At 46.7% G+C, this 15,731-nt stretch overlaps 1 protein-coding gene across 2 annotated transcripts in view; it reads right to left on the reverse strand.

Annotated features, from left to right (window-relative positions):
- LOC144671417 (glutaminyl-peptide cyclotransferase-like) overlaps nucleotides 1-15,731 on the reverse strand; it is a 56,094-nt gene that overhangs the window by 13,564 nt on the left and 26,799 nt on the right. The gene's annotated exons all lie outside the window — the stretch shown is intronic.

Genomic DNA, 15,731 nt, shown 5'->3' on the forward strand with positions numbered 1-15,731 from the left:
ACTTAATTTCTATCTCCGTTGTCATCCAGGGAGTTGGATTTGTTTGTCCTACCCTTCCCTTTTGAGGGAACCTTTTGACTGTGCCCAAACCATCTCCTCTTTGAAGGTAGCTCATCGTTCAGCTACTGTTTTTCCCACCAGCCTTTGGTACCTGTCTACCTGGCCCAGCTCCGTTCTTGCCCCATTGACAGGTTGGATGATGCCCAGCTTTTTTAACCGGCACAGTTCTGCGTCCACCTTCTCCTTCAACGTATAAGGCACAGGCCTGGCCTTAAAGAAACATGGTGTTGCCTGAGGATCCACATATATCTTGGCCTGCATGCCTTTTAACTTCCCTAAATCATCCCGAAAAACCACGTTGTATTTCCTTAGCAGTTCAGGAACTCCTGATTTCAGGTGAAGTATCTCAGACCAGTCAAGTTTGATCTTCTGAAACCAGTCTCAGCCTAAAAGACTGGGTCCTTCTCCTTTCACTATTATCACAGGCAGCTGGGCTATCTGTTGCCTGTAAGACACTGGTACTGTGGCAATGCCCTTTACCTGAATAGACTCTCCCGTGGATGTTCTTAATTTAGCGGTTGTCCGCTCCAGGTATATTGGCTGTCTACCCTCAGTCAGGTATTTGAAAGAGTGCACTCCCACCACTGTAGTTGAGGCACCCGTATCCACCTCCATTATTAGTGGCTTCTCATTAGCTTGGGTTGTGACAGTGATAGGTTTGGTTTTCAAAGCGGTTATGTTATACAGAGAATAAATGTCAGTGTCGGCAGCTTCAAGTTCTGCTGTATTTTTTAATTCAATCATGTTGGTTTGCTGCAGTATGGGCTGTTTCGATTTCGCCCTGCACTGCCTTACTACGTGACCTTTCTTATGGCAGTAATTACATTCTGCCTCCTTGAATTTACAGGTGTCCGGTCCAAGGTCATCCCCACATCAATAATAACTTAACCTTGGAGTGGCTGCTGAAGTGCTTCTACTCAGGCCTTTCCATGTTTCTAACAGCGGATATTGCCTCTCGTTTCGATGCTGTGGGTCTGGTTTTCGCGCCACATTCAGCGGTAGGTTCCCGCCCCACATGAAGAACGGGGCCATGTTGTATGTGTTGCAAAGCCTGCGAGTCTCTCGCAGCACTTTCCATGGCCAGGGAGGGAGATTCCTAGGGCGCGCTTCAAGTCGATGTCGACCTCTGCGAGTAAATAGCGCTGAGCGGCTTCATCCTGAGCTTCACAAACTAATCGGCCCCGCAGTGTCTCACTTAATATGTCCCCAAAGTCGCAGCATTCTGTCAACTGCTTAAAGTTCACTACATAGTTTGCGATAGACTCTCCAGGGGGCCCTAACTCTGGAATTAAATTTAAAAGGCTGCATTATTATGGGTGGCTTTAAGTGGAAGTGCGTTTTTACAAGGTCCGCTCATTCATGACAGGATTTAGAATTGGACGTGCTTGGGGCCATCAGGTTGCAAATGAGATTGCGTGTCTCATTGCCGCATACACTCGAAAGGATGGCTTTCTGCTTCTCCTCCGCGGTAATTTCATTCGCTACGAAACAAAATCCGAGGCGCTCTACATGCTGAAGTCTTCCATAGTCACATCATAAGGATCGATTCTGCCAGAGAGCGGCATGACTGGTGAGTAGTCTTTTCTTTTTTTTTAAAGACTCGATGGACTCATGGTAACAGGGTGAGGTGCAGCATCTGAGATATTTTACCCTCGTCGCCAAATGTAGTGACTCGACAGAGCGGACAGGTTTCAGCAAGAAACAGATGAACTTTATTATAGAGAGCTTTTCAGGTGCAACATGCTCGATCAGGACTCTCGTCAAGAAGCTCTGCCCCCTCCCCCTCCCCGGGTTGCCCACGCTTAGGGCTCATTGGTCGGAGCCTCCCAGAACACCACGTGACCCCTGATGGCCAGCAGGAGGGGCTATACCCTCAGTTACTACATTAGGGTTGGACTTGAGAGAAACGGAATGCTGCAGGTTCAGAGGGAGAGAGGTTAGAGCGAGTGAGGGGGAGCAGGAAAATTGAGACGGCTGATAGCACACAGAGAGTTCTCAATGAAAGGATTTAGAGAGGGTGAGAGGCCAGGAGAGGGGTCCCAGGTGGAGCGAGAATTCTGCAGCTGTTCAGGGGGAAAGAGTCCTCGTCGAGGACGTGGGTGTGAAGGCGATGGAAGAAGAGTTCAGTGTCACACTGAACTTGCAATTCGTTGAGGTGGGGGAGGGGGGCACATTGGATGAAGCTGAGGCCTTTGCTGAGACAAGGAGAAAGTCAGAGAGAACAGCAAAGTCCTGTTTCTTTTTTTAAATTCACTCTTGGGATGTGGGCGTCGCTGACTAGGCCAGCATTTATTGCCCTCGAGAAGGTGGTGGTGAGCCGCCTTCTTGAACCGCTGCAGTCCATGTGGTGTAGGTACACCCACAGTACTGTTAGGGAGGGACTTCCAGGATTTGACCCAGTGACAGTGAAGGAACGGCGATATATTTCCATGTCAGGGTGGTGTGTGACATGGAGGGGAAGTTGCAGGTGGTGGTGTTCCCATGTGTCTGCTACCCTTGTTCTTCTAGATGGTAGTGGACGTGGGTTTGGAAGGTGCTGTCTAAGAAGCCTTGGTGAGTTGCTGCAGTGCATCTTGTAGATGGTACACACTACTGCCACTGTTCATCAGTGGTGGAGGGAGTGAATGTTTGTGGATGAGGTGCCAATCAAGCGGGCTGCTTTGTCCTGGGTGATATTAACTTTCTTGAGTGTTGTGGGAGCTGCACTCATGCAGGCAAGTGGAGAGTATTCCATCACACTCCTGACTTGTGCCTTGTAGATGGTGGACAGGCTTTGGGGAGTTAGAAGATGAGTTACTCTCTGCAGAATTCCAAGCCCCTGACCTTCTCTTGTAGCCACAGTATTTATGTGGCTAGTCCAGTTCAGTTTACGATCAATGGTAACCCCCAGGATGTTGATAGTGTGGGATTCTGTGATGGTAATGCCATTGAATGTCAAGGGGCGATGGTTAGATTCTGTCTTGTTGGTGATGGTCATTGCCTGGCACTTGTGTTACTTGCCACTTGTCAGCCCAAGCCTGGATATTGTCCAGGTCTTGCTGCATTTGGACATGGACTGCTTCAGGTATCTGATGAGTTGCGAATGGTGCTGAACATTGTGCAATCACCAGCGAACATCCCCACTTCTGACTTTATGATGGAAGGAAGGTCATTGATGAAGCAGCTGAAGATGGTTGGGCCGAGGACACTACCCTGAAAAACTCCTGCAGTGATGTCCTGGAGCTGAGATGACTGACCTCCAATAACCTTTCATTGGAAAGTTGCCCATTCTTAGCAGTATCTTGATCAATCGAACAAACAACACAGGAAATTTTCCAATCAGGAGCAACAAATAAAACAGGGTAAATTAAATTCAGGCAACAACCTGAAAATTATGACCAAGGATTTGCTGAGATTCTGCATCACTCAGTCTGATGTACTTAGTTACATGCCTGTCAGTTTTTCTTAATTCGCTCATGGGATGTGGGTGTCACAGGCATTTATTGTCCATTCCTGATTGCCCTTGAGAAGGTGGTGGTGAGGTATTAATGAGTAATAGAAACCAAACAGCACATGAGGCGGCCATTCGTCCCATCATGTACATGCTGGCTCTTTAAAAGACCTATCTGCCTTTTCCCGTAGCCCTGTAAATATTGTCCTTTTCAAATTTTTATCTCTTTCGCTTTCGAAAATTACTATTGAACCTGCTTCCGCTAACCCCTCTGGTAGTGGACTCCAGACCATCATAACTCATTATATTATATTATTTCCCCACTCAACCACCCCATCCCCTCTTGGATTTCTTTCATCAATTACCTTAAATCATTTGTTCCATAAGAAATGGACTGGGGGGCAGAGTTCCAGGATTTTGACCCAGTGACAGGGAAGGGACACTGATATAGTTCCAAGTCAGAATGGATACCATTGAATGGGAGGCATTCAGCATCTCTGGATGAAGCGATTAGTCATTTCATGTTCTCTGCTCCCTGGACTTTGCCTCTTGCAGGGTACGTATTCAAGAGGTGCTTGCCTGTGTGCTGCTAATCCTCCTCCATTCTTCGTGCAAGAGCTGAGGTGGTATTGACCATGGGGGGCATTGCAGTCAAACCAAATGCCTGTGTCTACAAACCTGGGTGGGCAGATTACTCAAGAGTGGGGAGAATGTTGAACTCACTACCATGTGACCTAGTTGAGGCCAATAGCATCGATGCATTTAAGGGGAAGCTAGATGAGCACATGAGGGAGAAAGGAATAGAGGGTTACTCTCACACAATGAGATGAAGCGGTGGGGGGGGGGGGGGAGTGGGGGGGAAATTTGTGTGCACCAGCGAGAGGTATGGGGCAGAATGGTCCATTATACGCTGTACATTTGATCTTAATCAAGAGCTGCAATTCTGGCTTATCCCCTCTCGCCTTCTCCCCCCAATCCACCCAACCAGGGGCCAAATGCAGTCTCCCTATCACCACCCCATTTGAGGTAACTCAGCATTAACCAGGGTAGAAAGGGGGAGGGAAGGCCTTGGGATCCCTCTAGTCTATAGCACACCAGGCCGTACATTCACTCACCCAAACTCACAGGGGACCTTGGCCAAGATCTTCGGGCCACTCCTACCACTTTCACAATTATAGTTCTTGTTTCTGCTAACACTTTGTAAAATGAATACAAGGGTAAGATTGAGTGGCTCAGACTCTTTATTCTAGAAGAGAGATGGCTGAAAGGTGGTCTGACAGAGGTTTTTAAGATTACGAGGGAGTAGAGAGAGTAGACATGGAAAAGGTGTTTCCATTTGTGGCCGAGCTCAAAACTAAGGGCCATAAAAACAAGACATTCACTAATAAATCCAATAGGGAATTGGGACAGTATAGAGGGAGCTTTACTCTGTATCTAACTCCGTGCTGTACCTGCCCTGGGAGTGTTTGATGGGGACAGTGTAGAGGGAGCTTTACTCTGTATCTAACCCCGTGCTGTACCTGCCCTGGGATTGTTTGATGGGGACAGTGTAGAGGGAGCTTTACTCTGTATCTAACTCCGTGCTGTACCTGCCCTGGGAGTGTTTGATGGGGACAGTGTAGAGGGAGCTTTACTCTGTATCTAACCCCGTGCTGTACCTGCCCTGGGAGTGTTTGATGGGGACAGTGTAGAGGGAGCTTTACTCTGTATCTAACCCCGTGCTGTACCTGCCCTGGGAGTGTTTGATGGGGACAGTGTAGAGGGAGCTTTACTCTGTATCTAACCCCGTGCTGTACCTGCCCTGGGATTGTTTGATGGGGACGGTGTAGAGGGAGCTTTACTCTGTATCTAATCCCGTGCTGTACCTGCCCTGGGAGTGTTTGATGGGGGCAGTGTAGAGGGAGCTTTATTCTGTATCTAACCCTGTGCTGTACCTGCCCGGGGACAGTGTAGAGGGAGCTTTACTCTGTTTCTAACCCTGTGCTGTCCTGGGAGTGTTTGATGGGTGTGGTAATCTGATGTGTAATATACATTTAAGAAGAATGTTATTAAGGAAGATCACACGATCTTAGTATCCAATAGCAGAGTAGCAAGGGCTGCCTCTGTAGTTAGTAGTCTGTAGTTAGTAGCAGCAATAGTGTAGAGATAGAATTTCAAGTGTTATCACATGTTTAGATGCTGCTGAGTACCTAAGTAAATAAACACAGAGTTTCTATCTATGACGTGTCTGCTGCTCAACTCTATCAGTAGTAGCAAATCGGCCACCACTTTGCAACAAGCATGTGAACAGGATCCAACAAATTTACGACTAGGGTCCAACAAACTGCCAACGAGGATTAAACAAGTTAAACAGAAGCCATCAAGAGAAATGAAATTGACACTGCACCTCACGCAGCAATTGTAAATAGAAGTTCTGTTCAAATGGTCAAAATAATTCCCTCACAGCATGTCGCAATCTGGACGAATTGATCCTTTCAAGCCAGCAACAGACGATTGGTCCCACTACCAATGAGCATCCCTCATTCTTTTTCCAAGCAAATGAGATTGTGGGTGAAGCGAAGAGCCGGGCAGTCCTCTTAAGTATACCTCAGAATAAGACTTATGGCTTGGTTTGGAGTTTGATGGCACCCAGTGCCCCAGACTCGAGAAATTTGGATGAATTAGTGGACCTGGTGAAGGGCCGTTACCAACCAAAGCCCTCAGTAACGATGCAAAGGTTTGAGTTTAACTCAAGAATTAGATCCCCGGAGGGCTAGAGCTAGGCGGCAAGTTTGAAGCAATTAACAGAGCGTTTGGTACATCCTTAAACAACATGCTTAAGAGATCGTTTAGTGTGCGTTGCGAATGAAGGCACGATTCAGAAGTGATTGTTATCCGGAACAAGTTTGGGTTTTAAGAAGGCGCTGGAGATTACGCTGGCAATGGAAAGTGCAGCAAGAGATTCGAAAGCCAAACGGGGCACACAAAATGGCGCCATCCTCCACATCGGGTAGGAAACCCCAACCAACAACGGCGCAAAAATGCAAGACTCTGCTAAGAGGCAGGAAACGTCCTCTGCTAGCAGTAAAATGAGAAAAAAACTGACTTAGCAGCGAAAACAAGGGCTAATGTCAATCGAGGTGGAAACAATCTTTTGACGATTGGCACTTTAAAAAAATAGAATGTTTTTATTAGCATAAAAACGGACACATAGTGAGACAGTGTAGGGAAAGAGTCAAACAGACTTTTAAACAAAAGAAAAGAGCCAGTGAGATCTACAATGTAGAAGAGTCTGAAGCAACAGATTCAGATATTTATTATAAAAGCAAAAAACTGCGGATGCTGGAAATCCAAAACAAAAATAAAAATAAAAATACCTGGAAAAACTCAGCGGGTCTGGCAGCATCTGCGGAGAGGAACACAGTTAACGTTTTGAGTCCGTATGACTCTTCAACAGAACTAAGTAAAAATAGAAGAGAGGTGAAATATAAGCTGGTTTAAGGGTGGGCGGGGGGGGTGGGACAAGTAGAGCTGGATAGAGGGCCAGTGATAGGTGGAGATAGCCAAAAGATGTCATAGACAAAAGGACAAAGAGGTGTTGAAAGTGGTGATATTATCTAAGGATTGTGCTAATTAAGGGTAGAAAGCAGGACGAGCAAGGTACAGAGAGCCCTAGTGGGGGTGGGGTGGGGGGAAGGGATCGAAATAGGCTAAAAGGTAGAGATAAAACAATGGATGGAAATATATTTAAAAATAATGAAAATAGGTGGGAAAAGAAAAATCTATATGAATTATTGGAAAAAATTGGGGGGGGGAGATCGGAAAGGGGGTGGGGATGGAGGAGAGAGTTCATGATCTAAAATTGTTGAACTCAATATTCAATATTTGTTGTGTAACTTGAAGGTTGGAAGAACAGAACCAATCTGTGTAACAGTGAAAGTGAATGGTGGACCTGTTCGAAAGGAAGTGGACACAGGAGCTCCCACTACAGTAATTGGGGAACATCCCTTCAAATATCTGAGTAATGGGGAACATCAATTAAATTTGGAAGAAACAATTGCCCAATTAAAAACATATACGGGTGAAAACATCCAAGTCAAAGGCATAAGTAACTGTTCATTATGGGAGCCAGTCGGTCTAGCTACCCCTGATGGTGGTAGCAGGCATGAGGCCAAGCCTCCTGGGGCAAAACTGGCTAAAGGAAATTAAATTTGAACAGCCTGAAATTTTCCAATTAAGAGCAAGTGGGTTACCAGAGCTACTACAAAAGTACACCAAGGACGAACTTGGGAGATCCAGGGGCTGCAGGCAAAAATTCATGTGGATCCAGAGGCATCCCCCCGATTCATGAGGCGAGGCCAGTACCTTATGCATTGAGAGAAAAGGTCAACACCAAACTGGACAGACTAGGGCATTATACAACCTGTGCAGTTCTCAGAATGGGCAGCGCCCACAGTTCCAGTCCTTATACCCGACCAAAGTGTCCGAATTTGTGGAGACTACAAATTGACAGTTAACAAAGTAGCTAAGCTAGATAGACACCCCATACCAAAAATCGAAGGCCCTGTATGCCAAGCTGACAGGTGGAACCATCTACACAAAGCTTGATATGATTCATGCTTATCAACAATTAGAGTTAGATGATGCCTCCCAGGGTTTTGTCACAATTAATACCCAAAAGAGTTGTACCAATACATTCGATTGCCTTTCAGCATCTCCTCAGCTAGCACCACCTTCCAGAGAACAATGGAAAGTTTACTGCAGGCACTGCCCCAGGTTGTAGTCTATTTAGATGATGTTTTGGTGACAGGGTTCACTGAAAAAGAGCACATGGCAAACTGGGAAGAAGTCTTAAAATGTTTCTTGCAGGCTGGAGTGCGTTTAAAAAAAGAAAGGTGCACATTCCAAGCGAGGGAGGTAATCTATTTGGGTCGCCGGGTAGATTCACAGGGCCTCCGCCTGGTTGAAGAGATAGTGAGAGCTATAAGAGAGGCACCTGCGCCAAAGAACACTTCAGAACTCAAATCATTCCTAGGAATGATCAACTATTATAGGCGGTTCTTACCCAATTTGTCTACTGGCCCCCCTACATTATTTACTCAAAAAGAACCAATGTTGGTCTTGGGAGGCGCCCCAGAAAGAAGCTTTCAGTGAGGCCAAACAATTGCTGCACTCGTCCAGCCTATTAGTACATCATGACCGGAGAAAAGAATTGGTGTTGACTTGTGACGCATCCCCCTATAGAGTGGGAGCAGTGCTCTCCTATTGGATGACACGGAACGGCCTATAGGATATGTATCAAGAACGCTCACCACAGCGGAAAAGGGAAGAGGGCCATTGCTAATTGAACTCCACAACGCACACCCAGGTATATCCCGAATGAAGACCATAGCCCGCAGCTACCTATGGTGGCCTGGGATGGATGGTGAAGTGGAGAATTCAGTGAAGAATTGTGTGCAATATCTTCAACAGCTCCATTAGACCCTTGGGAATGGCCAGAAGACCATGGGTGTGGTTACACATTGACTATGTTGAGCCTTTCATAGGAATAGTGTTTCTGCTCATTGTTGATGCCAACTCAAAATGGATGAGGTGAAATCACCAATGTTTTCTGCTACATTTGAGAAATTATGTCAAAGTTTTGCCATTAATGGACTACCAGAAGTGCTCGTTTCTGATAAAGGCACGGCATTTACGAGTACTGTCAGCGGTTTATCAACCTCAACAGCATCACTCATGTAAAAACTACACCGTGCCACCCTTCCTCAAATGGACTGGCCGAAAGGACAGTTCAAACATTCAAGGCGGACATGAAGATATTAACTGGAGGTTCCTTAACAACCAAGCTAGCACGCTTTCTTTTCCATTATAGGACCACCCCTCATATAACAGCAATCTGCGGAGTAATTGATGAAACGCCGTATCAGGACGAGATTGAGCTTAATTATGCCAAATTTAGGTGGGGGAAGGTGGAAAGGAGTCAGGGAAGTCAGAAAACTAGACCAGACTGGCATAGTCGCGAGAGGAAATTTACCGTGGGAGAAAGGGTATATGTGAAAAACCTCAGGGAAGGACCAAAGTGAAACAAGTGCAGTGACTGGACCTCTATCTTACCACGTGGAGGTGGGAGGCCAAGTTATACACGTGGATCAGCTAAGGAAGAGAGAAACTATGCACCAAGAAATGATTCCACAGTGTTCCTGTTGCAAGAACACAACCCAGTACAGACACAACTGTTGTTCCCTTCAAGAGTGGAGGATACTGAACAGCAGGAGCTCACCGAAACACCTGATGTTCAGACAACCCGGAAAAGGAGGTTCCTGACAAGGCACCTGAAGTTGTACAGCTAAGACGCTCTACACGCATAAGGAAACCCCCAGAAAGACTGAGTTTGTAAATTACTTATTGGTGTAAATATTTTGCCATTTTGAGAAAATTGTAATTGCAAATTCAAGATGTATTTCTGAGTAAAGGGGGAGGAATGTGGTAACCTAAAGTGTAATATACGTTTAGGAAGAATGTTATTAAGATCACATGATCTTAGTATCCAATAGCAGAGTAGCGATGGCTATCTCTGTAGTTAGTCGTCTGTGGTCAGTAGTTAGTAGCAGCAGTTGTGTAGAAATAGAGTTTGGAGTGTTAGCACATGTTTAGATGCTGCTGAGTATCTCTGTAAATAAACAGAGTTTCTACTTATGAAGTGTCTGTTGCTAAACTCTATCAGTAGTACCAACTTGGCCACCCCTTACAACAAGCATGTGAACAAGATTCAACAAACTGACAACTAGGATCCAACAATGCGACAGTGTCGAAGGAGCTTTACTCTATAACAAAAACAGAATTACCTGGAAAAACTCAGCAGGTCTGGCAGCATCGGTGGAGAAGAGTCGACGTTTCGAGTCCTCATGACCCTTCAACTGTTGAAGGGTCGTGAGGACTCGAAATGTTGACTCTTTTCTTCTCCACCGATGCTGCCAGACCTGCTGAGTTTTTCCAGGTAATTCTGTTTTTGTTTTGGATTTCCAGCATCTGCAGTAGTTTTTTGTTTTTAGCTTTACTCAGTATCTAACCCCGTGCTGTACCTGTCCTGGGAGTGTTTGATGGGGACAGTGTAGAGGGAGCTTTACTCTGTATCTAACCCCGTGTTGTACCTGTCCTGGGAGTGTTTGATGGGGACAGTGTAGAGGGAGATTACTCTGTATCTAACCCCGTGCTGTACCTGTCCTGGGAATGTTTGATGGGGACAGTGTAGAGAGAGCTTTACTCTGTATCTAACCCTGTGCTGTACCTGCCCTGGGAGTGTTTGATGGGGACAGTTTAGAGGGAGCTTTACTCTATGTCTAACCCCATGCTGAACCTGCCCTGAGAGTGTTTGATGGGGACAGTGTAGAGGGAACTTTTCTCTGTATCTAACCATACCATAGCTGCCCTCCCCCTCCCAAATCCTAACCCTGCCTTTTCCCCAACTCACCCTCCCTTGCATACAACCATAGTATTGTAATATCTGCAACCCAGTACCAGTAAAGCATCAGATCCAGCCCTATCTGGGCTCTGAGGTAGGCACATACAGAACAGGCCGAATGGCCTCCTTCTGCACTGTAACCATTTGATGCATTTTTCTCTCAGGTTCCTTTGTCAGATACCAGGTGGCACATGGCAGTGTGACAACTTTCCGAAGCCGTTTCCAATATAAATATAATATACAGAATGTAAATATGGAGCAAGGACAGAATGTGTGTCTTTAAAATGCAGCCTAAATTACACCTGCACTCCCTCCTCTAACTATGCCCCGACTCCTAATCTAGTGTTTCTCTAACTGGGGTCCGCAGAGCCCTTGGGGACGAGGGGGGGTGGGGCGTCGGTAGGATAATTGGGGAGCTGGAGGAGGGGTTGCTGGGGGAGGGGTTGCTGTGAGCCGGGAAGCCACTGCAGTGCAGACTGGCTGTCCTGACCCGGGAGGAGAGCGTGCACGGTGAAACGCTGAGAGCGGCGGAAAGATCACCAGGGAACCCGGAGGTACCGAGGCTGATTTTAGGCACCAGGTGAGTTCAGCCTCAATTAAGGGAAGGGAGGTTGTAACAAAAAAAGAAGTACTACAGACTGTGCAGTGAGAAGGAAGCATACCCAATCCTCTGATATCTGTAAGTAAATGCCTGTTACCTTAAAAGCATTATTGAAACACTCCTTATACGTGACACTTTCAGTATTGTAAGTATCATCACTTAGATAGGGAGTCGGCGATTACTAATCCATTTGAAAAGCGTGCTTTATTCAAAAATGTATGAGAACCATTGCTCTAACCCCACTTCACCTGAACCCTACACTTGCTTGATTCCCTACGAGCAATACCATGGGAGAGTTGTGAATAAGATTACATTCGCAGCACAGCCAACCTTTACTCACTTGAATTGGAATGAGCAGGAGGATGCCATTCAGCCCCTCCATCCTGTTCCGCCGCTCAGTTAGATCATGGCCGACCTGCATCTTAACTGTGGGGATAATCCTAAACTTCCCGGAGTTAACAGGCTGGTATTAATTAATTGCTCCCCTCAGTAAATTTCTAAAGGGCTGGAGTGCAAAGGGGTGGGAGGTACGGTAGTTATACAAAGCTCTGGGTTAGACCCGACTTGGAGTATTGTCTGAATCCTGAGGCACTGAATCTCAGGAAGGATTATTGACCTTGGAGCCAGTAAAGTGCCGATTCACCAGAGTTTACCAGGACTACAAGGGTTAAATTAAGAGGACAGGTTGTTTAGGCTAGGCTTGCAATCCCTAGGGTGTAGAAGATTAAGATGATCTAACTGAGGTGTTTAAAAGGGGAGGGAGTGGTGAGGTGGTATTGTCACTGGGCTAGTGTTCTAGAGACCCAGGGTAATGCTCTGGAGATAAAAGCAAAATACCGCTCTGAAGAAGAGTCATACGGACTCGAAACGCTAACACAGTTGCTGTTAGAACTGCTGAGTCTTTCCAGCATTTTCTGTTTTTGTTAGTGCTCTGGGGATCCGAGTTCGAATCCCACCACAGGCAGACGGTGGAATTTGAATTCAATAAATATCTGGAATTAAAAGTCTAATGATGACCATGAAACCATTGCCGATTGTCGTAAAAACCCATCTGGTTCACTAATGTCCTTCAGGGGACGAAATCTGCCGTCCTTACCCGGTCTGGCCTACATGCGACTCCAGACCCACAGCAATGTGGTTGATTTCTTAAAAACGCCCCCTGAGCAAGGGCAATTAGGGATGGGCAATAAATGTTGGCCTAGCCAGCGACACCCACATCCCATGAACAAATAAAAAAATGATTAAAATATTTGATAGGGCAGAGGGGGAGAAATTGTTTCCTTTGGTGGGGGTAGGAGGAGTTCAAAAAATTCCTCCTCCTCCAGGTACCAGGCCCTTAGAGGGCATTGGTGACCATGGACTTCCATTGGGTTGGTCAATGACTATGCTTGGCAAAGTACGGCAGTGGTTTGCTGTTGCCTTCTGCTGTATGGCTGACCAGGAAACTCTCCCACTCTTTACCACATGCTGTCAGATGTATTGGAAGGATTTACAGGCTGATAATCAATCTGTTTGGCCACATTATGATTGCACCTTCCGTGGCCATCAAGTCCTGAAGGGGGACTTGAACCCAGACCTTCTGGCCAAGGGGCAGGGCTGCGCCACAAGACCTCCCAAAGAGGGGTATAACCTTAAAATTAGAGCGAGACCATTTGGCGGTGATGTCTAGGAAGCACTTCTTCACACAAAAGGGGAGCGGAAATCTGGAACTCTCTCCCCCAAAAGAGCTGTTGAATCTGAGGGTCAATTTAAGGTGTCCAAACTGAGGTTGCTTTTTTTCAGTTACGGTTATTAAGGGATTGGAACAGAGATGGGTTGATGGAGTTAAGATGCAGCTCCAAACTAGCACCTGAAACTTGAGAGAAGCAATTGAAGTATGTAATAATCTCATACCAACCTTTAACCAAGGTCATCATCTCATACCAATCTGTTAACTCCAGGAAGGTTAGAATGCAGTGTTCCAGAATCTACCACAGAAAAGGTTACGTGAGCACTACACTGTCATTGAATGTGCAGGGTACCGAAAAACGAGGTTCAGAACAGTTAACACTCCACTGATTTTCAAGCAAATTGTTTGGTATTACATAGAATGTACAGCACAGAGAAAAGACCATTCAGCCCAACTTGTCCATGCTGGTTTTTAGTGTTCCACACGAACCACCTCCCACCCTACCTCACCTCACCCTATCAGCATAGCCCTCTATTCCTTTACCCCTCATGTGTTTATCCAGCCTCCCCTTAAACGCATCTATGCTGTTCACCTCGACTACTCTACGTGGTGGCGAGTTCGCATCCCATTGGGTTGAAGACCTATAAATGGTTCCCCAGCCCCTTCTGTCGCTACGGCCGGACTCAGGCTGGGGGTTTTCAGCGTTTTAGTAAAATTTGGAACCGTCCTGCACATCATTTGAGGTCCGTATGGCAGGGTATTAATAGGGGGGCATGTCTTCCCCTCCCCACCACTCTGCCCAGGTTCCTAATCTCAGCCGTGTTGCTATGGAGATGTGGCAAGTGGCCCACAGGGTTGGGAGAAATTTGAAGGCTGCCTGCTGATGCCTCCACCTGAATGATTCAGCAAACCTGGCAAGATGGATCCCAAAATTGGATTAAAAAAATGTGTTAAACATGAGCAATTAGATTGTACCTTGAACTAACACAAAGCACTTCATTCACTCGAAGGGTAATTACTGTTGTGTAGCCAACCCTGACGACCACTCAGTGCACTGCAAGATCCCACAAGCAGCAAGATGAACGGGCTGTTTTTTTTTTGGTGATGTTGGTTAGTTGAGGGAGGAATTTTTGGCCAGGACACTGGAGAGGACCCCACCCCCCCCAACTCCCTCGCTCGTCTACCAACAGTGCCGTCAGGCATTTTTACAGGACAGGCAGGGCCCTCAGTTTAACGTCTCAACCTATAGGACCACGCCTCCGATGATGCAGCCCTCCCTCAGGACTGGCACTGGGAGTGTCAGCCTAGGTTTTGCGCTCAAGTCGCCAGAGTGGGGCATGAACCCACGGCCTTCTGACTCGTGAGCCAAGAGACCTGGGATTAACATCTTAGCAGACGACAGCGCCTCTGGCATTGCAGCACTCTTCCTCGTATGGTACTGGAGTGTCTGTCTAGGTAACCTGTTTGAGTTCTGGTTAAGTCCCCTAAACAATACAACCGTTACATCATTGCAAAAAAAACAAGTTTATTACCAGATATGTTTAAAAAAAAAACATTCAGGGAATTTTTAACTTCCCAGTGACAGGACACTGACTCAAGCCTAATTCTGATATAGTGCCAAACCGGGCAAGCTGTGCTGAAATATTTGGATATAACACTCTGCCGTTGAGATGTGGTTTAGTGGGTGATGATTTGGTTGATCCAGCTCCATTATTCATCCCCACCTGGGGGTTCTAATTGGAACTCAAGGCGTACATTACTTTCAAGAGAATATACTTAGTTGAAAGGGAAACCATGCCTAAAACCAGAACCAGCAGCACCGCTTTTATGGTGGGGGTTTGGGAGGTGGATTAGGGTCATAGGGATGGGGGCATAGTGTTTAGAACCGGCTTGTTGGGTTTTCATTCCCTGTTCCTCCACCATTGGCGGCCGTGCCTTCAGCTGCCTGGGCCCCAAGCTCCCTCCCTAAAGTTCCCCGCCTCTCTTTTCTCCATTAAAGACACAGTGTAAAACCGACCTTTATTGACCAACGTTTTGGTCGTCCGATCCTAATGACTCCTTGTGCGGCTCGGTGTTACATTTTATTTTATAGTGCTATATAAATATAACTTGCGGTTGTAATGGCGAGGTATACGTTGTATTGTTTATCAGACAGCATACAAAGGGTTTGAACGGGGCACTAATTCGATGGCAAAAGCTTTGCCGCTCTCCCCTCACTCCCCAGACAGACCACGGGGCCCCAGTTTCGACCTTTGGCCTGTGAACCCCGGTCAGGATAGTCGTAGAGTGGGGGTTGCTGTTATGCCCAATGACCAGCGATGGGTAAACCAGACGAGTGATATGGTGAGGGAGCGGGCTAGTCTGTTAATGCCACCCCCCCCACCAACCAGCGCTTAAGAGCAGCCACTGGGGGGGTGAGATCGCAAAAGACAGCTGACCCACACCCTCTCCCCATCCCCACCCCCCCCACCCCCCTCCCACCCACCCTCACCGTGGAACTGCTACCCTAACTCAAGTGTATACCTTGGTC

This window comes from Cetorhinus maximus, chromosome 32, assembly GCF_964194155.1.
Source record: "Cetorhinus maximus chromosome 32, sCetMax3.hap1.1, whole genome shotgun sequence".
Classification (NCBI taxonomy): Eukaryota; Metazoa; Chordata; class Chondrichthyes; order Lamniformes; family Cetorhinidae; genus Cetorhinus; species Cetorhinus maximus.